The 26,688-nt window shown below is 38.5% G+C and overlaps 1 long non-coding RNA gene across 1 annotated transcript in view; it reads right to left on the bottom strand.

Moving 5' to 3' along the window:
• Positions 1-2,587: 2,587 nt before the first annotated feature.
• The window catches only part of LOC108401849 (uncharacterized), a 61,949-nt gene continuing 37,848 nt past the window's right edge, over positions 2,588-26,688 (bottom strand). The window contains exons 3-4 of the long non-coding RNA XR_005056414.2: positions 4,210-4,466; positions 2,588-4,091 (exon numbers count right to left, since the gene is read on the bottom strand). This is a non-coding gene — a long non-coding RNA (uncharacterized lncRNA). The remainder of the gene's footprint in view (positions 4,092-4,209; positions 4,467-26,688) is intronic.

The raw sequence follows: 26,688 nt of genomic DNA, 5'->3' as shown, positions 1-26,688 counted from the left end.
AAAGATTTCCTCTCCTTGCACAGGAGCCTGTTTCCTACCAGGAGTGTGGGAAATGAGAGAAGCTTCACCATTTATTGCCATGATAGGCACTGGGTAAAGAAAGGCTCACAGGAATACAAAAATAATAATGGGTGGGTATAAGAATTTCCAAGGTCTTAGCAAGCACTGTCTTGTCTGTGCTGCATTCTACTGACTTTTCTATTCTGCCTTTAACCTCTGTTCTTCCAGAGGCAAAGTGAGGAAAAGTGGCACTGAAACTCACCCACCATTAACAACTGCTGCATAAACGTCATTTAAACACTTGGTTCTGAAGTAGCAATTATTGGAGCACTTAGGTAATAAATGCCTGGTGAGTCTAATTTCTGCATATCAGAGAATTAAATAAAAATGCCTGAAAACTGGATAGTAAAGAAGCAACACCAGTTATGGAAGTGACACATAAGTGTTTTTTTCACATTAAGGAGCCAGTATGATATAATAATCCTATCATGACAGTGGCCTTGGCTCCTTGAGCTAGCAGAACAAAGGACTTACACTCTATGTAACTATTTCAGGCAGAAAAGTTTCCAAGTCAGCACCATTTTCACCTGTAAACCTGTCCTGCATACATCACATTGATGTGAGTCAGATGAGATAATTATGTGAAGGCACTTTGTAAATTGAAGAGCTATATATTGTAAAGGAAACATTATCATTCAATGAATCAGAGAAGAACATGTTGAAAGGTCACTTATAGGTCAATATTTTGAAGTTCTAGAGAAATACACTTATTCTTAAGAACTAGGGTTTTGAATTAAATTTTTGAAATATTATTATGAATTTGGTATTCTGGTAACAATAATCTGAAGTGCTAATAATGAAATACATTAAAACTGTATTATTCCATTGCTTCTTTTTAATGCTTTCAAGTATTGTGTATCGAGTGCATACTATTATGTTTAAAAGAGTATTTACTGCAACACTGGTATGACAAAACAAAACAAGCAAGCACACAAGACCAACCTGGAAGCAACTCATGTGTCCATCATTATGGATCTTTTTAAGTAAATTATGGTACATTTGTATCATGGAATGCCACATACCCAAAGAAAAGAATGAAGAATGTTTTTAAAGTACTAACATGGAAAGGTATTCAAGAGATAGTACATGATAAACACAATGTGCAAAGAGTTTTATAGTTGTCAAGGAATTATTGGAAAGAAAAGTTTGTCTATATAGTAATATATACTAGTACACAGAAAACATTCTTGAGGAATATCTGCTATTTCTCCACTAACAATGGCTTTCCATATCATAAGTGCTGAACTTTCTACAGTAATTTAGTGATGCTGAATTTTTTATAATGAGCTCATATTCCTTTCATGAGCATAAAAAATCAGGGCTTTTACAAATGAACTAAATGCCTGTGCTTGAAACAAAAGCTAAACGTACTGATTATGTTTTTAACTTTAAATCTTATATTGAAAGAAACATTAAAGGTTTGAATTGCTAAAGCCAAAAAAAAGTTTAGTTCACCTGGCTGAGGCTGATTTGGAATTTTGGGGCTTGAAAAAAAAATGCCTCAAGATACTGATTCCAATGCACCAGGCAATAAGTTCGAAATAAGGTTCAGAGTCTCTGTGGGGCTAAAACAACTCATCCTGCTAACATAAGCTGAAACAAAGATGAATTTTGTCTTCTTGTGAGATTTTTAGCTTTTGTTTGTGGCCAATAAATCAGAGATCCATATGTTTGTTGAATGCACTCTAAGTCCCAGAGAGTAATCCACTAAAATGGCTCGAACAAGGTCAAAAGTACTGACCAAAGTTAGGTTTGCTAATTGCCTTCAGGAACAAAGAAAGAACGTGAACTCTTTATAAAGGGAGATGGTTAAAAGTCAGCCATTTCCGAGGTGAATGATTACTTTTCCTTTACTTATTTTCCTTTATCTGTCCATCCCCATACCTGTTAAAATATCTTGTTGACAGCTGAATATGAAGAAAAGTATGATGTTATTAAAATTATAATACTACAGGCTATTTAGTGATATGCAAAACCAATCTTAGCAGTCACAAAAAAATAGTTAAATCTCAATTTGTGAGGATGGTGAGGTTATAAGTGATTTAAAAAATTTCCCATTACTGTTATTTTAAAATTGGGCAAGTTACACTTTCAAAAACAAAACATTTTCAACAAACAATGATTTCACAAAAATTATGGCTTCCTTTTACCTCTCAAAGGATGCACATGAAGGAAAAAATCATTTAATACTATATTTGCAAAAATAGTTTGGTTCTAGGTTGACTCTTAGAAATCTTCAAAACTAGTTGTAAATGCAGCACAGGAAAGGGAATTGTCCTTTTGTTATCCTGTGACTGCCTACTTGTTTCAGCTTGTTCAACAGTCTCCTGTTACAGGCAGACATTCACAACATAAAAAGCCATTTGGAATTTGTTAGTTAGGTTCTCTAAGTCCATTCTGTCCCCTGTGGCATTACCTTACAAAAACATAGGGTAAATATGAATGAATTAAATAATATCCCCTTCTGGAAAAATAAAGATAAAAAAAAGTTCATGTCCTTTATTGAATATTTAACACAAGTTCCTAAAAACCCCTTAAGGAATTTGAAGTCCAGGATTTATAGTGCTTATAATAAAAATACTGTAAACACCAGTATGTTTATAATTTAAATATGAAACCATATTTAATCTTATAATGGCATAAATTCCAAACCTTGATTCAAAAATATTTTAAATGAAAAGAGCTCTTACAATAAACTTAGGAAACCATCAGCAAGTAGCATAACTTAAGTTTTGCTTTAATTCAACCAAAATAATAATTTACTTAGTTGCAGAAATGAAATAAATTTTGGAGTTTAAAAAGTTGGTAATATTGACTGCTAGGTGAGTTATAACATGAGCTACATTGGTTTTCAACTAATTTTAATAAAAGATTATCCAATATAATTACTTTGCTTTCATTCTTCTGAAAAACAGGTCAAAATGTAAGCTGTTACATAAATTTATTTGCTTCTGTATGTATAATTGAGCTGCAGAACTGTGCTCTTTGTTTCTTCAGATAAAAGTTGCTATTTCTATATTTGCAAACATTTTTATAGTATGTGCAATGGCATTCTCTTCATAAAATGAGAAATGACAGCATATAGAAAACAAAATGAAAAAACAAGGATACATTTTCTAATTGTAATACTTAAAATACAATAGTGAAATAGTAAGACAAAAATCACAATAATTTCATACAGCTCTGAAGAACTTCAATCCCAAAAGATTTCCTTCTATCATCTTTGTCATTCTTTATCTACAAAAGAAACATAATTCTATAATCATTTTTCCAAGGAACTAATTATACCTTAAAAGTTCTGAAAAGAGTGAAAATCATTTTGATTAAACAAAATAGACTTTTAAATCTATATTTGCAGTTCCATTGAGAAAAACTGTCAAAAATTAAAAGGAACCTCTTAAGTTGTAGACAGGTAGAATAGGGAAACAAAGGCAAAGACTATCTAGGTTTGACCTCAGGCTCTGCTTCTTACTTGCTGTGTGAACTTGGGCAGGTTACTCAACTTCACTGTCCTTTAGCTCCCTTATCTATAAAATGGGAATGATAATATTAGCAGTACTTGATTTGTAGGGTTGTCATTAAGATTAAATGAGTTAATAAAAGGAAAACATTCAGAATTGTGGCACCTGGTAGTACTATATAAATATTAGTTGTTTTTATTACAGTACATTTCTTTGAAATACTCTAAATCACAAAGTAAATAGTAGTTTCCTTGTTCAATTATAGCTGATGGTTGGTTCAAAAACAACTTCTGGTTCTACCTAGGTGACTGAGTTTTCCTTGAGAAATGTCCTAGGAAGGAACCCCCAGGACTGCAACTTTGATCCCTGGCCAGTGATTCTAAGTTTGTTCAGTTGAATCCATTCTGCAGGAAATGCGGTGAATGAATCAACTGGGAAGGAATCCACCTCTTTTGCTGGCTGAACAAAATGCTGAAGGATTGTTTTTATAAAGTTGATTTGTACTGGAGGATAAGTCTTCCAACACAGGATGTAAGCTTGAAGACACTTAAACTTTCATGTCTTTTTTTCCTGGAAAGATGGAAGATTAACAAAACCATTCTTAATTAAGTTAGTAATGCACAAGCTGATCAAAGTGAAATATTGCCATTAAGAAGCAAAACTCATTTTTGAATTCTGCAGAACCTACCTTTCAAATAATTAAAGCATAATGCCCAGTGGGATTCCTTGGAGGACTCCCCACCATCCTATCCAGCTGTCCGTCACTCATCTTTAGACTCATCTTCAGACAGATGTGGATTTTCTGGGAAATGCTTCACAGTTGCACTAATTTCCAGGTGCACAATTTAATATATATCACTAATATTTCCATAAACATGGTGGGCCAATTGTGAGTCATCTGCAGCCAGTTGTGGTATCTTCAATCTTCATGTAATTTTCAGTCTCCTGTGGTAAGTACGATTATTATGCACATTTTACAGAGGAGAAAACTGAAAAATAAACTGTACCTAGGCCATATAATTTTTAAAAGGAGGATCTGGGACTCATAGCAAGGTCTAATTCCAAAGCCAATACCTTTTGCTCTGTATTGCCACCTTCTCCAGCCTTGAAGGCAAAAAAATGTTTCTCTGTTGTGAGGGAGGGGCAAAATGTGAGCACAGTTAGCACTAGGCAAACTTCAAAAAAAACGCATCGTCTTTGCTGCCTGCCTGCTGCCATTTCTGTACCCTCCTGTCATGCTTCTTCTGTGATTTAGAGTACAAATTTTATAAAGCTATTGATTCTATTATAAAATTTGTCATTACAAAATAACATTTAATTATCTAATCCTGGTCACAATTCCCTATCCCTTAATTTCCCATAGGTATTATGCCGGCTCCACTTCCTCTCACAGCCCTATGCTCCTGTCTCCCATTACCGTCCCTGATGCAGGTTAGCAGACAGGAGACCATTTTGTTGTCTTGATGGGCCCAAACCAAAGTCTTTTCTCTGTTCCTTCACTGCCCAGCAATGGCCTTCTCCTATCACCTCCAAAATCCCCTGAGAATATAACACTGATGTACTGAAAGTTTCTGTCTTAAATGTATCAAGTTTTACACTTGGTCCTGATGACTATAATGTAGATTTGAGTGAATAAACTGAATGAAATTCTGGCCTCTAAAGACTTTTCTAAAATTATGGTCACAACCAACATGGTCTTGAATTCATATTCACACACAGTTTCTTAAGAACAGAATTCTTGCCCAAAATGACTGCAGTATATTCTGGTTTGCAACCAACATGTTTGATTTTCATATAACATTAGAGCTTAAAGACTATCTAATCCAATGGTTTTGAAGAAGGGGAAATCCTGAGATGCTAAGAAATATTGCAAAGTCACACCACTTGTTCATGCCTACACAGAATACAAAACCAGGTTTTCTTATCATCTCTCTTCTAGTGAACAAAAAAAGGCTAAAGGCAGTATGATGGGATGAAAGGAGAGCTTGGCCAGGAATAAAGAGAGCTAGGTTCAGTGTCTGATTTTTCTGCTAATTGTGTGACTCTTAGATTGAACTCTTAACCTCTCTGGACAAATTTCTTGAACTATAAACTGAAGGATTTAACCTAGAGTTCTCCAGTAAGATAGCCACTAGCCACAGATGTGGCTATTGAGCACTTGAAATGGGGTTACTCCAAATTAAGATGTATGTATAAAATACCTACATGATATCAAAGACTTTGTACTACTGAGAATGTTTGATTATCTTGATCTGGGTCATAGTTGTATGAGTGTATGCACAGGTCAAATTCAAAAAGATTTGCACTAAGATTTGTGCATTTTCTTGTATGTACTTAAATAAAAATATGTATTAAAAAATAAAAAAATTTGAAGAACCAAACTGTCACACAAGCAGCTAATACCCAATCCTTGCAAGTTGGAGCATTGCAGCTCAATATAGGCTTAGCATCACTAAACTTGCTGCTACAGTAAAAAAAAATGAAACAAAGACAGTACTACAAAAAAGAATGTAAAATACCTCATCACATAACATTTTTTATATTAATTACATGTTGAAATGACAACATATGGATATACTGAATTAAAGAAAACATTGCTGAAATTATTTTATCTGTTTCCTTTTTTAAAATGTGGCTACTAAAACATATTCAAGATGGTGGCGTGAGAGGTGAGATTGAGAATTCCTCCCAAAACCACAGATAGTATGAAAATGTAGTTAATTGATACAACTAACCCTAAAACAACAACAAGAAAGGCTAAACCAGACCGCACACAAACCTCACGAACAGAGCAGACCTCACGAAACAGGGTAATGTATGAAAGCCTTAATCAGGCGGGACCGAAGCCCTCCCCCACCCCAGCTCACTGGCGGGAGGAAGAGAAATGGAGCGGGGGAGGGGGTAGAAGCCTGGGACTGCTGAACACGGAGGACTAGAGATCCGCTTTGGGAGCACAAACCTACACTGTGTGGGTCTCTGGAAGTTGGGGAGCCCAGACAGGTGCAGTGCTTGAGAGACAGATTCCGGCCATTTGTGGAGGATGGGATCCACATCTGGCCGCTCTGGAAGAAGGGAAAGGCAGGCTGTCTGAGAGGCTTCCTACCAGCAAGAAGGCTGCTGAAGGAGTGAGGTTTGCACAGAGCTTGCTGCGTTGGGAAGGGGAGAACTGGACAAGGTTGTCTGGGCGCACTCTGCCCAACTGGTTGGAAACTTTGAGGAGCTTCAGGTGCTCCATCCCGGTGGCTGCCTACTCAGCTCCAAGGACCCCCACTATGACACGCAGCCTGCTGTGACTTCCTCCTAGCCTGCCAACAACGGTTCACAAACCTGCAGTCACTGTGCTGGCATCAGGCCAGCCAGAGGGAGGCCCCACCTACAACAGCTAGAGATGCAAAGCACAGAGGCTTACACCTGTGTGCTTGGCCACTGGCTCTGACACCAGAGACAAGCACCACAGTTGGGAATGAGGAAACAGATCTTTCCTTATCCCAGACACCATCTTCGCTTCCCTCCGACCACCAACCTCACTCTTTTCTGGGCACTAGAGGGCACCACACAGAAATATGAAACATCAAAAGAACATGGTTCAGACCAAAACCTCACAAACTCCAGAAAAAGGGTCAAATGAAACTGAACTCACCAATCTGCCTGAAAAAGAGTTCAAAATAAAAATCATAAACATGCTTATGGAGGTAGAGAAATATATTCAAGAACTCAGGAACATATTTAAGTTGGAGATTCAATCATTAAGAAATTCCATATCTGAAATGAAACATACAATGGAGGGATTTAAAAGCAGACTAGATATAGTAGAAGAGATGGTAAATGGAATAGAAATTAGAGAAGAGAAATACAAAGAAGCTGGGACACAAAGAGAAAAAATCATCTCTAAAAATGAAAGAATATTGAGAGAATTGTGTGATGAATCCAAATGGAACAATATTCGCATTATAGGGGTACCAGAAGAAGAAGAGAGAGAAAAAGGGATAGACAGTGTCATTGAGGAGGTAATTGCTGAAAAATTCCCCAATCTGTGGAAGGAGATAAGTCTCTCAAGCCATGGAGGTGCACAGATCTCCAAACACAAGGGACCCAAGGAAGACAACATCAAGACATATAATAATTAAAATGGGAAAGATCAAGGATAAAGACAGACATTTAAAGGCAGCTAGAGAAAGAAAAAAGATCACATATAAAGGAAAACCCATCAGGCTATCATCAGACTACTCACCAGAGACCTTACAGGCCAGAAGGGAGTGGCAAGATAGATTTAATGCAATGAAGCAGAAGGGCCTTGAATCAATAATACTATACCCAGCAAGGTTATCATTTAAATTTGAAGGAGGGATTAAACAATTTTCAGATAAGAAAAAGTTAAGAAAATTTACCTCCCACACCACCTATGCAGTGCATTTTGGAGGGAATCCTATAGATGGAAGCATTCCTAAGGCTAAATAGATGTCACCCAAGCGATAGACAAAGAGTACAGAATATGATTCATAACATACAAAGAATGGAAGAGGAAGAAAAAGGAGGAAAAAAAAAAGAGAGAACATTTAGGTTGTGTTTTTAATAGCACACAAAGTGAATTAAATTAGACTGTTAGATAGTAAGGGAATTACCTTTGAACCTTTGGTAACCACGAATCTAAAGCCTGCAATGGAAATAAGTACATATCTATCGATAATCACCCTAAATGTAAATGGTCTGAATGCACCAATCAAAAGACATAGAGTCACTGAATGGATTGAAAAACGAGATCTGGCTATATGCTGCCTACAAGAGACTCACTTCAAACCCAAAGACATACACAGACTGAAAGTAAAGGGATGGAAAAAGATATTTAATGCAACTAACAGGGAGAAAAAAGCAGGAGTTGCAGTACTTGTATCAGACAAAATAGACTTCAAAACAAAAAAAGTCACAAGAGGCAAAGAAGGACATTACATAATCATAAAGAGGTCAGTCCAACAAGAGGATATAACTATCATAAATATCTATGCACCCAACACAGGACCACCTACATATGTGAAACAAATACTAACAGAATTAAAGGGGGAAATAGAATGCAATGCATTCATTTTAGGAGACTTCAGCACACCACTCACTCCAAAGACAGATCAACCAGACAGAAAATAAGTAAAGAGACAGAGGCACTGAACAATGTATTAGAACAGATGGACCTAATGGACATCTACAGAACACTCCATCCAAAAGCAACAGGATACACATTCTTCTCAAGTGCACATGGAACACTTTCAAGAATAAATCATATACTAGGCCACAAAAACAACCTCAGTAAATTCAGAAAGATTGAAATTGTACCAACCAGCTTGTCAGATCACAAAAGTATGAAACTAGAAATAAATTATACAAAGAAAATAAAAAAGCCCACAAATACATGGAGGCTTAAAAACATGCCCCTAAATAATCAATGGATCAATGACCAAATAAAAACAGAGATCAGGCACTACATGGAGACAAATGGCAACAATGATTCAACAACACAAAATCTGTGGGACACAGTGAAGGCCGTGCTAAGAGGAAAATATATTGCAGTACAGGCCTACCTCAGGAAAGAGGAATAATCCCAAATGAACAGTCTAGACTCACAATTAATGAAACTAGAAAAGGAAGGACAAATGAAGTCAAAGTCAGTAGAAGGAGGGACATGATAAAGATTAAAGCAGAAATAAATAAAATTGAGAAGAATAAAACAATAGAAAGAATTAATGAAAGCAGAAGCTGGTTCTTTGAGGAAATAAACAAAATAGATAAACTCCTAGCCAGACTTACCAAGAAAAAAAGAGTCTAAACACATAAACAGAATCAGAAATGAGAAAGGAAAAATCACTACAAACACACAGAAACACAAAGAATTATGAGAGAATACTATGAAAAATTATATGGTAACAAACTGGATAACCTAGAAGAAATGGACAACTTTCTGGAAAAATACAACCTTCCAAGGCTGACACAGAAAGAAACAGAAAATCTGAATAGACCAAATTTCAGCAAAGAAATTGAATTGGTAACCAAAAAACTACCTAAGAACAAAACTCCTGTACCAGATGGTTTCACTGCTGAATTTTATCAAACATTTAGTGAAGACCTAATACCCATCCTCTTAAAAGTTTTCCAAAAAGTAGAAGAGGAGGGAATACTCCCAAATTCATTCTATGAGGCCAGCATCACTCTAATACCAAAACCAGGCAAAGAAACCACAAAAAGAAAAGAAAATTACAGACCAATATCCCTGATGAGTATAGATGCAAAAATACTCAACAAAATATTAGCAAACCAAATTCAAAAATATGTCAAAAAGATCATCCATCATAATCAAGTGGGATTCATCCAAGGGATGCAAGGATGGTATAACATTCGAAAATCCATCAACATCATTCACTACATCAACAAAAAGAAGGGCAAAGACCACATGATCATCTCCATAGATGCTGAGAAAGCATTTGACAAAATTCAACATCCATTCATGATAAAAATTCTCAACAAAATGGATATAGAGGGCAAGTACCTCAACATAATAAAGGCCATATATGATAAACCCACAGCCAACATTATACTTAACACTGAGAAGCTGAGAGCTATTCCTTTAAGATCAAGAACAAAACAAGGATGCCCAGTTTCCCCACTTTTATTCAACATAGTTATTGAGGTCCTAGCCATGGCAATCAGACAACACAAAGAAATAAAAGGCATCCAGATAGGCAAGGAAGAAGTCTAACTGTTCCTGTTGGCAGATGACATGATATTGTACATAAAAAACCCTAAAGAATCAAGACAATTTGGTACTGGCACAAGAACAGACTCATAGACCAGTGGAATAGAATAGAGAGTCCAGATATAAACTTAAGCATATATGGTCAATTAATTTATACAATAAAGGTGCCATGGACATACAATGGGGAAATGACAGCCTCTTCAACAGCTGGTGTTGGCAAAACTGGACAGCTACATGTAAGAGAATGAAACTGGATTACTGTCTAACTCCATACACAAAAGTAAACTCAAAATGGATCAAAGACCTGAATGCAAGTCATGAAACCATAAAACTCTTAGAAAAAAATATAGGTAAAAATCTCTTGCATATAAACATGAGCAACTTCTTTATGAACTTATCTCCTTGGACAAGGGAAACAAAAGCAAAAATGAACAAGTGGGACTATATCAAACTAAAAAGCTTCTGTACAGCAAAGGATACCATCAGTAGAACAAAAAGACATCCTACAGTATGGGTGAATATATTCATAAATGACAAATCTAATAAGAGGTTGACATCCAAATTATATAAAGAGCTTGTGCACCTCAACAAACAAAAAGCAAACAATCCAATTAAAAAAATCCAATAAAAAAAACAGACACTTCTCCAAAGAAGAAATTCAGATGGCCAATGGGCACATGAAAAGATGCTCCACATCGCTAACCATCAGAGAAATGCAAATAAAACCACAATGAGATATCACCTCACACCAGTTAGGATGGTCAACATCCAAAAGACAAACAACAACAAATGTTGGAGAGGATGTGGAGAAAGGGGAACCCTCCTACACTGCTGGTGGGAATGTAAATTAGTTCAATCATTGTGGAAAGCAGTATGGAGGTTCCTCAAAAAACTAAAAATAGAAATACCATTTGACCTAGGAATTCCACTTCTAGGAATTTACCCTAAGAATGCAGCAGCCCACTTTGAAAAATACATATGCATCTCTATGTTTATCGCAGCACTATTTACAATAGCCAAGAAATGGAAGCAACCTAAGTGTCCATCCGTAGATGAATGGATAAAGAAGATGTGGTACATATACACAATGGAATATTATTCAGTCATAAGAAGAAAACAAATCCTACCATTTGCAACAACATGGATGGAGCTAGAGGGTATTATGCTCAGTGAAATAAGCCAGGTGGAGAAAGACAAGTACCAATGATTTCACTCATATGTGGAGTATAAGAACAAAGGAAAACTGAAGGAACAAAACAGCAGCAGAATCAAAGAACCCAAGAATGGACTAACAGTTACCAAAGGGAAAGGAACTGGGCAGGATGGGTGGGAAGAGAGGGATAAGGGCGGGGAAAAAGAAAGAGGGCAGTACGGTTAGCATGTATAGTGCGTGGGGGGCATGGGGAGGGCTGTGCAACACAGAGAAGACAAGTAGTGATTTTACAGCATCTTACTATGCAGATGGACAGTGAATGTGAAGGAGTATGTGGGGGGGACTTGGTGAAGGGGGGAGCCTAGTAAACATAATGTTCTTCAGAAAAAAAACAAAACAGGTTTATCAAAACAGGTGTAACACTGTGACCCAAACCACAGGCCTTAGTCAGAGCCTCTCAGTTTTTACACAGTTCTTTTTCTGATCCAGGAATACATTTAATTTTTATAGGTATTTACTTTCCCACATTTTTATTAAATCCACAGTGTCATCCAATTGAAAAGATTAACATGGTTCCCTCCCCTCAAAAAAAATCACCACTAATTAGGCAGAGCATTGACTAAGATGTCAAATGTGTCCAGCTGATTGGCTTCCTTGCATGGAGAGGCCACCCAGGGAAGCATGCACAGCACTTCACCCCAGAACATCTAAGATAGATAGCGTGTGGATTTAAAAATATAATCTGGTGTAAAAAAAAAGATCTTTGTTATATTGGTCTCTAGAGGTATGACAACATGGGATTAGTTGCTACAGGAGGAAAGCCTCACACGTGGGCAGACACATTCATGTCACTGGGCTCTGGAATTTGTAACACTGCCTACGGGACTAAGGGACCACATGCCGTGGGCTCACTATGCTGCAGACACGCTGACCGGCCGCCACAGACTGCTGAGCCTGCCGGTGTGCTACCTGGCCAGGCTTGCTGGGAGAAGGGAGTTGGTCCCCTATTTATTATTGGCTGTCTATCCTCCCTGACCAGGGAAGCCTGCAGGTCCCACGTGGCCCAGCAATGCCACGGACGGCACAGAAAAGCTCTTGCAACCATAGTTGTCCATCCCACCTGTTTTGATCTTCACTGGGAGGGCCAGGAGCAGACCTCCACTCCACTTCATACTGAAGCGCATTGGCTGGTGAAGGACGCGTTTTGTCAAAAGCTCACGAGCCAGAGACTGAAGAGGAAAAGCTGTGTAAATTAGCTTCTCCTTTCTCATGTAGGATGATGGGCTGAGAATGGATCCCTGGACTGGCACTCCGGAGCCTGTGAGTGAGTGTAAAAAACTGCAAGGATCGTGTAAAAATACAGTGACGTGTAGGGACCAAATGTGCACCTCAGTGGCAAAATCTAACTTTGGCAAAGTGAAAATAGTGATTGAAGGATCTGTTTGGTCGGTGTTCACTTGGGTCCTAAATAAAATCCTAAGGAAGCATTTGGCAGGGAAACATCTTGCTGGGCAGGATGGGAATCCTGGGTGCATACCTCCAGGCCTGACTGCATCCCAGTAGAAGAGGGAAGCCCCTGCTCAAAGGGAGGATCACTCCCTCCGCCTTGGCTGGCTGGCATGAGAAGGCTGCTGTCAGAGCAGACAGCCCATGGCACCTGCTGCCCAGCCCTTCCTGATTTTGCTTTGTTTACTCACAGCGCCAGTCACCCGGTTGCGTAAGTGTGGGGAGGGAGGCGACAGCTGTCAGGATCCCAGTGGGAATGTCTCAGTCAAGAATTCCGTGGGTCAGTCATGTGTAAAACCCACCATAGGAAAGCCATGCCCTGTAACGTATTTCTGTGCTGACAGATAGTAAGTAACTACATTAGTTGGGGTGAGCATTTAATAATGTAGATGACTGTCAAATCTCTATGTTGTACACTTGAAACCAATATATTGTATATCAATGATTCTTCAATAAAAGAAAAATATATCCAAAAAAAATAAAAATAAAAACAGCAGCAGACTCACAGAACCCAAGAATGAACTAACAGTTACCAAGAGAAAAGGGACTGAGGAGGGTGGGTGGGAAGGAAGGGATAAGGGGGAAAAAGGGGCATTATGATTAGTACACATAATGTAGAGGGGGTGACACGGGAAAGGCAGTATATACAGAGAAGACAAGTAGTGATTCTATAGCATCTTACTATGCTGATGGACAGTGAATGTAATGAGGTATGTGGGGGGGACTTGATAAAGGGGGGAGTCTAGTAACCATAATGTTCAAGTAATTGCACATTAATGATATCAAAATTAAAAAATTAAAAAAAATGTGGCTACTAGTGGTTTGCTTTATCTTTCTTTTGGGCACAGTACAATAGATCTCTCAGGTTTCTTTTTAATCAGGGGTTAGCAAACTTTTTCTGCAAAAGGCCAAATAGTAAATATTTTAGGCTTTGGGAACCATATGGTCTCTGATCCAACTATTCAAGTCTGCTCTTGCAGTGTGAAAGCAACCAGATGTAAGATGAATTCTAGCATTCTAGCCGGAATAAGCAGGCAAAGAGAGGCAACAAAGGGCCAGGTAATTTATTTAAATACCCCCGGGCGATGTTCTCACAGCCTGGGTACTACAAGCCGGAGAAGTCATGCCCAGTTAGGGAGGTGGGGTGCTTATAAGGGGTTAGGAGGGGGAGGAGTGGGCAAGCTATCCTAAGGGGTGTTGAGATGTATGACTGGCTTAAGGTGACATAATAGTCAACTAGAAACTTTTTTCCTTCCAAGAGGGAGGAGGCTAACATCTGGGTCTTAGTTGGCACATCAGGATGGAATTCAGGGAGAGCTGTCCCCTTTCCATATACGGCACGGACTTTGGGGTCTGGTCTGTCCTCCCCCTATGGCATCTCTCTGTTCTGTTTGCATGTCCTTGTTTTTCCTTTCTCCAGCCTAACACCAGAGACAATATATCTGGCTAATTTTCAATAAAACTTTATATATACAGACAAATGGGTGTTTTGTTTTTTTCTAAATACAGTTCATACAAATGGGTGTGGCTGTGTTTCAGTAAAACTGTTACAAAAGCAGGCAATGGGCCAGATGAGGTCTACAAGCTAGGTATGGTTTAGCATCTACATTTTATAGGTCTATTCATTCTTTCTTCCACTTCACATTTACTGAAAAGCTATTATCTATTTTAAAGTATGTAAAATAAAGACCCAGCCTCTGCCTTAAGTCTAGAGGGGTGGCCTGGGGCACAAATACATAAGCCATCATGTTACAATGTGGGAAACCCTGATAATCAAGGGGTTGAAATCTTCATAAGGGAGCAACAATTGGATTAGGAGCCTAAAGAGTAAGTAAGGAAGTTTCCAGATTAAAAAAAAGAAAGGTACACCTAGGGAAATATGAAAACACCATATGCAGGTGTGTATGTTTGCGTATATGGGGTGGAAGAGAACTGAGGTAGTGATAGTGGGAAATGAGGTCAGAAAGAGGAAAGAAGGAAGTGAGGTCAGAAAGAGGAAAAGGGTCAGTTGATGAAATGCATTATGTGCCACATGGAGAGCATACTCAGATGCTGGTTGGTAAATAGTGGACTGGATTCTGAGGTCCAAAGCATGCCACCTTGGGAGCTGGCCCTGAGTGTACCCCAGCAGTAGAGGGGAGCCAGGCTGGCAGGGTGTGGAGAAGCCACAAAGCAGCTGTAGAAGTGATGAGCTGGCAACTCCAGGGAACTGGATCTGTGTGTTTTGCATCAGTGGGCTGAAAACTCAGCCCAGCGCACCATCCGTAGGGCCAAACAACCTTAGCAGGTACTGTTAGCAGGTCTCAGGCAGAAACACACAAGAAGCAAACAAAAACGAAAGGAAAGTTAGGAAAGTAGTTGGAAGAAAAAGAGAGTGAGGTTAAGGTCTCTATAGAGGTAATAAATTGCTAATTGCCTTATGAGACTCTCAGAAGTGCTGAGTAAGAGGTTTCTAGGGGCTGATGGGCTACGTTCAGAGGTTCTTGGCCCAGGCTATGCATTAAACTCTCTTGTGTAGTTGGAATTAAAAAAAAAATTCTGGTCCTGGGTCCAACCTTCCAAAGATTTTGATTTAATTGTAATCTAGGTCCCATGCATTAGTAATTTAAAAAGATGATTCCAGTGTATAACCAGTATTATAAACCACTGGCATAATGTCCTATGACTATTTGTCTGGAAAGAAGATGCTTAAGAGAAGCAGGCAAAGCAAAACAGAGAATCTAAACACGTTCTTATATGTGGGAAATCAATAAAAATTAATGCCATACTCATTCACAAATGCTTATCGTTGGTCTGTACTGTTATTTGATGTATACTATATATAGCAGCATGTAAGATTTTTCTGCATTAGTCTGAAATGACCAAAACCAGATGACTCTACCAGAGTTTTGGTCCCAGATATTCTAGGGTGCTCTTTTTTGTGTGTGGAAGCATCAACTCTGAGGGTATGTCTTCTGCTGTCCAAGACTGCCAGTCACTTCAGAAAGTAGAATGTTGCTGTAAAATAATCCATTAAACCAACTGCAGACAACTAACAAACCATAAGCTCTGGCTTAGGAATTTTTTTTTTCTGGCAAAAGATAGAGCCACACAAAAATGCTTACTCAAGGAGGCAAAAATTCAAAAGCAATTAAAAGTAGTATTTCACTCTTATATAGTGGGAGGATTGTACATTGACATCTCTGCTTTTTAAGTCAAGAATAGAACATCGGAAACTATTTCTAAAGACTCAGCCCTCCTGACCACCTTATTTAATACTGTAATCCCTACTTCCCATCTACCTGCCTGCCCTTATTTTTTTCCCACAACCGTCCAACTTTTTCCATATTACATAATTCGTAGTTAACTTTAATTATCTCCTCCATCCCCATCAGAATGTAAACTCCATGAGGGCAATGATTGTTGTCTGTTTTCTTCAGCTGTATTCCCCGTATCCCCCTCCAGCAGGAACTCAATAATGTTTGTTGAAAAATTGAATGAATTATTTAAAAACAATTATTGTTATTATAGCTATTATTATTTTAACATATTATAAAAATGAGAATGAGAAGGAATGTATGATATCCCTTTAAAAGAGTTTCTTTCAGAAGCAATTTAAAAAAATGGAATTTTCTACTAAGGCTGTTTGAAATGAGTCAATAATACATAAATGGCAAGTGTAGGTATAAAGTCAATTATGAGGCTGTGAGAAATGGGATGAAGTTAGTCAACATTTGTAGAATTGTGGGAAGAGGAGGGAAAGGCAGGGAGAGAGGGAAAGATTAACAGCAAAGAAATAGAGATGGAGCTATTGTAAGTCCAGGGAGAGGAAATCCCAGGGCAAAATACCTCTAAAAACCAAAATCAGTCAAAGGGAGAAATCAAGTTTAAAACCCATTTATTGCTTACAAACTGCAGTCCAGCACCACCTCTCTTCCCTGCTCAAGAAGAAGCAAGCAAGCAAGCCCGTCCCCTTAACCTCTCCGGTTCAGACACACCCTCAGTTGCCCAGATAATTACCCATTGTCATGGAGATGAAATTCTCTCCACCCCTGAGGATATGCAAATGCTCCAAAGCCAGGAGAGATATTCTGGAAATGTTACAATTTTACCCACAGCTATCAAGGTACAGCAAGACCAACATGCCACATTGACTTTTGTGCACACACATACACACCTGTGCACGTGCACACAGTGATCCCAGAAAGACAGGGAGAATCCAACAAAGACAGACTTTAATCGAGATTAGGACATTTTACTAAAGGCTTCTAAAGTGTTTGTTTTTTCCCCGCAACTATAGATATATATGGAAATAATAACACCAAGTACTTGCAAAGTAAGCCAATACACTTAAATCAAGAGGTAAAGGATATCCATCCTTGCTTTGGGTATACACTTTAGGCTTTAAAAAACATCCCAAACCATAATTTTCTTTAAGATAAAGTCTTTCCAAATCACTTTCCAGATAGTTAGAAAATATAAGATATATACTTAGCATATATACATACTTAGAAAATATAAGAATACATTCAAATATCAGGGTGGCCTTGACTGGACCAAATAAGATGAAATTAAAAGAATGTCCTTTAAACCATACATGAGATATTATAGGAAGTGAAGGAGAATAAAGTAAGGGAATATGAGTAATAAAGAGAAGAATTGAACTAAAATTGCAATGAAGTCCCTCCGTGACTGCCCACACCTCCCTTGGGGGAATCTGCCCTGCTCACATCCAAGAAGCTGCTCTGCACCAGCCTCGTTTCCCACGAGGCTTCCTGTGCTTGAATCCCCACAACACCATCTCATTGTCTGAAGAACATCCGTCACCTTTTCCCATGAGTTAGCTTGAGTAATTCTCTGTTACTTCTAATTATAAAGGCCCTAATTTCAGCAATGATGTTGTATTTGATACACTAATGTTGTTATAACTACTTAAATGATACTAAAAGAAGGATGCTACATTGGTATACAGAAGTGATTAACACTTGTAAAAATAGAAACATAGGGTCCAGAAAACAAAATCAGTCTGGGGCTAAGAATTCTGGAAAAAAATTCATTCATGCAACAAAAATTGTTGGGTGTTTATATGGTGCAGGCATTGTGTTGGCCACTGGAGATGGCAACATGGGAAACATGATCAACTAGCTTCAGAAATCAACAGCCTGAAAGATATGCAGCAAGTACAATGAAAACTATAGAGAAGATCCAAACAAAGTGGAAAGGCAGCATGTGAAAGGGAAACATTTTGAACTAAGACATGAAGTTAAGTGTAATTTTGCCAGCAGTAAACGAGAAGATTCTGTGAATAAATTGCACCAGAGTTGCTGAGTGGGAGGAGGAGGACATTTTAGGCAGGAAGAATAAATGTGCAAATGCATGGTAGCAGGAAAAACACAATCATGGAATTATGAGTGTGTGAAGTACAAGAAAGGACCCACAGAAGATGAAGCTGAACAGTAGGCAGGGCTAGGTGGTAAAGGAATTGAGATTTTATTCTGTAGGTGATAAAGAGCCGTAAAGAACACTAAGCACTAGAAAGATATGATTACATTTGTACATAAGAAATTTCATTTTGGAGGTGCAGTGGTTTGATTTGAGGCAGACAACAGTCAGGGGTAGAATTTAGGGGGCGCACTGGGGTGGTGGGGCAATGGATGGAGCATTGGAAATGGTTCTTGTGGAATTGGACATGATGGGGCAATGTAGAACCTAGGGTCCTTGTGGAATCTAGGGCAGCAGAGTTGGGAATGTAGAGGAAAAGCTGGATCCAAGAGTTTTGGGGTAGAATCATTGAGATTTGATGCATGATAAATCCAAGATTGATGGGTTTATATAGCCAAATAGAACAAAAATATGAAAAATAATCATTAATGTTTGGAAAAAACATTTGCAGTCTGTAAAGAGAATTTACACCCTCTTACTTAAACATCTGAACGGCACTGTAAGAGAGCTACTGCTATTATCAAACCCTCATTTTTGTAGAAAGAATAAGTCTCAGAGAGACCTGAGTGGCTTTCCCAAGGCCACTTACATTCTAAGAGGCAGAGTCAGAACTAAAATTTAGTTTCTCTGACTTGAAACCCATTCTTGCCCCCTCACTTGGGGGTGTCTGTGAAAATTGGGTGAACAGATAAGAAAGCACAGAAAAAGATTTCTCAAGGTAGTTTTACTGTTGAAAGGGCAAAACAATAAAAAGACAAAAAAAGTTAAACTTCTGTCAAAGTATTTTTATATAATTAACATTATTCCTCATCAATCATTAAAATGCTGAAAGAACTAAAACATTTAGGACTCAGATCTTGATTCTTTTCTTTTTATATTGATCTGGTGTTTAAATTCAAAGGTAGGAGTCTCTGTTTTTCTTATTTTCCCCTCTTTGAAGAAAAATGACATTTTATAGTTTTGTGAGCAGGGTTATTTTTCTTGTTGTGATTTTTATACTCTGTTTCAAAAATGGCAAGTAATTCGTCTCATAGTACTCTTGTAGCCAGTTTCTGATGATACTGAACTTAGTCTTTACATAACACTGCTCTTCCAAGGAACATGATATTCTTTACTAACATTCAACTCACCAATCTTTATGATGTCCCTGTCATTTCAACAGGCATCAGGAATTTTATTCTCTCCTTTGCAAATAGAGAAACTCAGTCTTAATGTGATTAAGTCTGTTCCCAAGAGTTTTACGAAGTAAACCAATGTCCTTTTCTTTTACTTTCAAGCCACTAGATAAATCAAGGTCCAGCTGAAAAAAAAAAATTCCTTTTTTTTTTCAGATTCAGGTTCACACTCATCTAATGTGTATTGAATGCTTACCATAGGCTAGGTAGTATGTGAGTTATTTTGTTTCACCCTCAGGAATTTTCTACTCTTATATCTACATAGATAATGATTAATAGCATTAATTTAGTAGAAGGGGGATGCATTAATTGACTTATTTCCCATCTTGGGGGAAGGAAACAAAATCATTTTTTCTGACTTTGTGTTTAAAATAGGTCACATTTACAGAAAATAAATGCCCAAATTACAAGTGTACCGCTCAAGGTCATGATTATTAAAACCAAATCTTAATCCTTGTCAATGAGAAAGATAAGTTTTCATTTATGTGTGTGTTTTCAAAACTCTTAGTGACTTCACAGCAAGTTTCCTTTAATTTTCATACCTTTAAATTATAATGCCTAAAATATATTGTGCGGGTAAGTTTGTGAGAGGCAATAACCACCAGTTTAAGCTGGTTTCTCTAGTCGCAAGGTCAGAGGAAACCACCAGGGGGCGTGCAACGCTGTCATTTCCAAAAATATTTTGAAATCCCTGAATCAGAATTTTAGAGCTGTAGGTGACCAAAGGTCATTGAGTTCAAACTACATATTTTATGAACATGAAGACTGAGATTCAGTGAGGTTACCTGACTTGCCCAAGATCACACAGCCATCTGTAAATAGAGGCCGCTTGGAAGTCAAGTTTTCATGCTCCTGTCCAGCCCACGTTCTTCCTGATAGTAGTCAGACTTCAGTTCTTATTTCTCTATCACTTGGCAAACATTTACCATCACTTGGTAAACCACTTTATTGAATTTTTCATCCTCTTAGCTGTTGTCCCCTACCTGGAAAAACCTTATGTTAAGTTTCTTGGACTTTTTTTCCTGCAAGGTTGGTGATATTAAGTAACGTTTTGAAGCCAGAACTAAAGAGCAAAGCCTGCACTCTCCTTATTGTACCATTATTCAGCAAAGAAATAATTGTGATCATCATCAAATGTGTGTTCTGTGCATACTATGGCTTGACATTGCTTTTATTAGAGAAACTTGTATACATGTACACCAGGAGATGTGAATAAAAATATTCACAGCAGCATTGTTCATAAGGACACAAAATACAGGAAATGGCCCAAATATCCATCAGCAGTAGAATGGATAACTAAATTATGATCTACTCATACAATATTCATACAATGCCACTATAGAATGGCAAACCCGAATGACTTACAGGTTTGTGTATTAATGGATGATAAATCTTCAAAACATATGGAACAAAAAGGTAAAACACACAAGTCTGTATATGTATGATTCCATTTACACAAATGGCAAAAGCAGGCAAGATATTGGTTAGGGACACACATATGATAAAGCACTTAATAGAAGCAAGGAATGGTTAACAAAGTCTCAGTATGGGGCTGGACAGGGAGGAGGACATCATCAGGAAGAGGCACAAAGGAAACTTCTAAGGTATTTGTAATCAATTTCCTAAGTTGGATGGTAGGTACCTAGTTATTATTTTATTATTTTTCTTTAAATAGCACATGTTCATTCTTGTGGAGATATGATCTATTGCATAATAAGAAAGTTTAAACAATAAAAAGATGAAATTTTCTGAATTAACTTGGAAAGACTATATTGCAATTGTAAAAAGATACATCATAACTGTTTTCTTTTCCATTTAGAATTAAAGCTTGGTTTTAATTTATATCTCAGAACATATTGAGAATTAAACATAGTACAAAATATTGCAATAACCACCATGCTTTAAGAAACACACTTATACTAAGGATGAGCCGACTAAATATGGCTAGATCTGATGTTGGATATAGCTATATTTACACTGAGCCAACATATTTGAAAAACCAAACATCCTCTTTTCACTGATGTTTCAGGAAATATGATATCATATCTGGTGACCTTACCTTGAAAACCAAATCAACTTGGTAATTTTTCCCTTTTGTTTAGTCATAATATTATAAAAGCTGAACTTGTCAAAAAGAATAGCAGATGTATTTTATTACCCAATTTGATACTTTCTCAGCCATATGGGTAACTGAAATTTGTTTTTGCTGAAATTAACATGGCCTTAAAACAAATGACTATATGTAAGTGTATCTTAGGAACTTTGTAAGGAAATGATTCCCTATTACCATGCATATATTTATTAATGTAGATTATTATATTATGCAAATATCTAGTTATATTGTTAAGCTCTGCAAAAGTAAAGTCAAGACTCCTTGGCAGAAGGGCAGAGCAATACTCTGTGTCAGTCTTGAGGGAAGAGGTAAGACCTTAGATGGGAAATGGGAACTTATAGGACAGGCTTTCAATATAAGGTAATAGGTGAGTGGGCTGGATCTGTCTTCCTCTTGATCTAGGCTTTGAATATGTTAAATGTCCAGTCAGGGCCTGGCCCATATGACTTATGTGTACAAAGGGGGAAAGGCACTATCTACCCAAGTCTTCCTCAAAGCATTCTACTTTCAACGATTGTTAAAATTATCATAATGTGCTGAATATGTAACAAGGCAATTAACTGCCATTTGCCAGAAATTTATTTTGACAAACATAGACATCAGTGATGTCTACAATCTGAATGCGGCATTCTTAGATGTAATATCTTGTGCAGTGTCCAACCTTTGTAACTGTATGTCAGTTCTCTGTCTGGAATTGTACCCCTATGTGATGGGTACTCATCTATGGGTGTTTATCATGTTGAGGAAGATTGAAAGCCAGGAGGAATCCAAGCAAAATTTATTTTCCTAAGGCCTCATGTGGAATGGGGAGATAGCTGTAAGAAAGTAGACTCTACCTTGGACACAATTTTGATTTATTCCTTTTTAAAACTACCTGCTGGATTTCAGTCAATTCTTTTTGCAATCCATCCATTTCTCAGTGTGTTCAAAGAGCAGCAACTCCTTCTCAGCCACCCATGACAAAGTAATCCACTGGGAGGGTCCCTCAGGTAGGAGAGCAGGGGTCCAGTTGCTCTTTCTCACCAGGAAGTTCTCCATGGTTCCAGAAGTGGAGGTTCTGGATTTTATTTCCTTACAGATGTTCCCTGGAATTTTATGTTGTGATGAGCCAAAGATATGTGAGTTTTGAAAAGGCAAATACAGGGGTAGTGTTCAGATATTTCAGATTTTAATAATAGCTACTAATAGCTAAACTTATTAAGCATTAATTAGGAGCTGTGCTAAAATATTTTACATGCTTATGTATTTTAATCTTTGCAACTCTCATATGAAGTGGGCCTACTAATATAGGAAGTTGTGGCTTAGAGAATTTAAGTAACTTTTACCAAAATATTATAGGAAGTATCTGGTAGAGGCTAAATTGAATACAGTCTGTCTGACTGTAAATCCCGAAGTTACTATTACATAATCTACAGCTCTAATACTTTATAAAGGTGCTGAGTCTTGAACTGACTTACATGAAGCCAGTGAAAGTACAGCTTCAGGACCCCTCACCTGTAGGGCCTCAGGAAGGACCCTAGCAATGTGCTCACATAGTCCCATGATTCTGTAAAATGTAAAGGCATAATTTTTGTATTAATTTACTTAAGGTAGGCTCCCAAGCTGAGCAAGCTTATGGCCTTACAAAATCCATTCACTTGCTGGCTCCCCCAATCTCAGAGGAAAAAGCAGTCTGTGGATTTGGGTCCTAACTGACCTGGTTGTTACTTGATCAAGGGTTTTTGCAGAGTAATCCTGGCCATTTGGAACTTATGTTCATATTCCACTTAATGCTTATAGTATAATCATCTGTATAACCCATCAGAGTATGACTCCTTGAAGGCAGAGCACACAGTTTTTTAACCTGTATTTCCTTAGCACTGAGCACCTTAAGCTTGATCAAGTAACAACTGGGTCTCCTGTGTATTCCTGGAGTAACAGCAGAGTGGCCCCCAAAGATCATGGTTATTTGCTTCTACAGCCCTTGTGGCCTGGATGGGCCCCCTGGCTGCAGCTGCCACATAATGGCTGGAATGAAAGAGTTTGGACTTAATTTTCATGGGACTTTGAACCTAGCTGAATCCTCTGGCTTGAGAATTATAACAATTTTATTGCTGTTGTCAAGAAAAAATGCTTAAAGAGATACTTGACTTGCCTAATGTTGGCTAACAGTTTTGTGAGTAATCTAGCATGGTTGTTAGGAATGAGTAAACAAGTGTAGCAAGTGATAATAATAGTGTGTTAGTGTACTAAACATATTTTGTGCTTAGTGAGAGATTGTGCTGTTAAGCACATTGATTTAATCTGCATAGGCTGAATGCTCTGGTTTGAGGATTATCATGATTTTACTGTTGTTGCTATTGTGTCATTAGTATGGTCACAATGCTTCAATTTTCTCACCCAGGGACCATTACAAAAGAGGGGGAATAAGTAAATTGTAAGGTGAGATTTCTGGAGGGGTGGTCTGTGGATAAAAATGTAATATTTCCAGAGTCTTACCTAGCTTTAGTCCTCAGGGTGGAGAGAAGTATGGCATTAGTACATTTGCATATCAATAGGCATTCCTAAGAGGTGGAGAGAAGTTCATCTCCATATCAGTGGGTAATTACCTGGGCAACAGAGGATTTATCTGTACCTGAGAGGTTAGGCAGAGTGCTGGTTTTGCTTCTGCCAGAGCAGGAAAGAGAAATGGTCCCAGACTGTAGTTAGTAAGCTATAAACGGATTTTAAACTTTCTTTCTCCCTTTGACTGATTTTGGTTTTAGAGGTATTTTGCCCCAGGATTTCCTTTCCCCAGACTTACAGAGTCCCATCCAGTCAGTTGAAGGCCTGACAAGAGCAAAATGGTTGACTCTCTCCCAAGAAAGGGGGAATTTCTCCTGCATGACTGTCTTGAGCTGGGATTTTGCTTTCTTCCTGCCTTTGGACTTGAATTGAAACACTACTTCCTGGGCTTTCAGGCCTACCAGACTTCAGTCCAGAGCTATGCTATCAGCTCCCCTGCATCTCAGGCTTGTTGACTACAAATCTGGGGATATGTCAGCCTCCATAACTGTACAAGCTAATTCCTCATAATAAATTTCTTTACATATATTTATCTATATATCTATATCTCCTATTGGTTCTTTTCTGTTTACAGTTGAAAATAAGGGTCTGAGTAGGGGAAACATTTCCTGTAGGCTGCATGTGGATTACTTGAAAAAAAAAGAGCTGAATTTTGGTCATCTTAGAGGGGACTTTACCCCTTCTAAAGGGTAGTGACAGGTCATTTAAAGCTTCAAGTTGAGATGCAGTGGTTTGAGTGGGAAGTGGTAGAGAAAGCAGTAGTCAGCCTTATATCATTTTCTATGAAAGGAAACTAGAGTGGGAGGTCCTCAGTAAGAGAACTCAGAAAGTCCACTGCACCAGCCAGACAGCACTGCCTTTGTCCTCTAATTCTCCTCTTCCGTGGATCAGACCATAGAGCAGCCACAAAGAGCAGCTGTAAAGTGCAGAAGTCAGTAGATCAAGGGAGAAAGAACTCACTCTCACCCCCTTTCTGGCCACACAAACCACCCTTACCTTTTCCATTTGGGGCTTGCAAGCTTAATTCAGGCCTGAGGATGGAAGGAGGGGGGATGGAGGTGTAAAGAAAAACTGAATCCAATGACAGCATAATGTTTTACTATTAGTGTAAGAATATAGTAATTTATCCTCCATTTGCCCCATGGTCCCAAGCACATAAACCAGTGAGAATTATGCCTGGGCTTGACTGGGTTTACCCCACCTATCTCTAAACATCCCGACCCTCCCCCAAAGCAACAGGCCCAGCGGATCCGCCACAATAAAAGGCACCACGCTGCTACCCCCTCTCTCTGTCTCTCTACTGCCCCTTCTCTGTCTCTGTCTCTCTGTCCTCCTGCTCTTTCTCCCTCTCTCTCTCCCCACCCCCCTCTGGAGCAGCCACTCTCTCTTTCAGATAATAAAGTCTCTTGCGTGGGCCCGTGTCTCCTGGGTCGTCCTGGGTAAGAAGGGTCGTGGCAAGATACCCTTTCAATTAGATGATACTGAGCTTTTAAATACCCAAACATGACCAGAAAAGCTATGATCTCTGCCTAAGATTTCATCCAAGGACTGAAGGGTCCCCACCAGTAAGATGGCAAACTTCCGGCTTCTCTTCAGGGTCCTCAGTTCCCGCCGGCGCCACCTGAAGCCCAATCACCTCTCGCCCCCCTCCCAATCCCAGCACCTAGCCAACAGCCACCAGCCCCGTAGAAGTGACACCTCAATCAATTCATGCCCCTTCCTATATAACCCAGCACCTTTCCCTAATAAAGCGGAACTCTCCGGTGAATTGCTGCTATGTGTCGCTCCTTTCCTTTCAAGGATGGAGAAGAATAATTTGACAGAGTAGTTTTGAAAGAGAAGTTAAGATAAAGTTGCTTTCCTTTGCCCCTAAGTTCAACTCATTCAGTTATCACATGCATTTAGCCAAAAAAGAAATCTTCTGCATGCAATTTGCAGAACTTCCTTAAGACTACCATTACTATTTTTTCCTAAAAGTGTAGTGGAGAACTAAAAGTTCCCTTGAGATTTAAGCCCCAGGAGATTGTGTCTCTCTCCTTTCTCTTTCTACTCCCCTCCCCTCCCCTCTCCCTCTTCTTACCTCCAATGACTCTGCAATTGGTGGGCAGAACTCATTTCCTGAATCAAGTGGATGATTCAGTTTCTCACTTTTAAAGAATAGCCTGAAAATCCTTTAAGTAGAGACAATGATGTAGCTTTGTATGTACCATTGTAATAATATATGCATCAAAATGACACCAAGAGTTAATGAGCCGACATGGTATGTTATTAATTCAGGGTGATAGGGTCTGTGGAAGAGAAGGGGGTGGTTCCTGGCACCACTCTAAATGCTTTGTCGTTGAATCAAGGAAAGATACCTCCTCAGGAAATGCAGATCATGAAAGTTGTAGGGCTATACTTCTACATGCTGCCCCTATTTCCAAAAGACAATACTTACACCCTTAAGAATTCATAACAATCTGTTTAGTAACTCGCTGTTTTTTGCCAGTCAGCAAAGTTCTCTGCTAAAATTGTCA

Source organism: Manis javanica, chromosome 1 (assembly GCF_040802235.1).
Source record: "Manis javanica isolate MJ-LG chromosome 1, MJ_LKY, whole genome shotgun sequence".
Taxonomy (NCBI): Eukaryota; Metazoa; Chordata; class Mammalia; order Pholidota; family Manidae; genus Manis; species Manis javanica.
The sequence above is the reverse complement of the archived record's forward strand: the minus strand, read 5'-3'. Positions and strand labels throughout refer to the sequence as shown.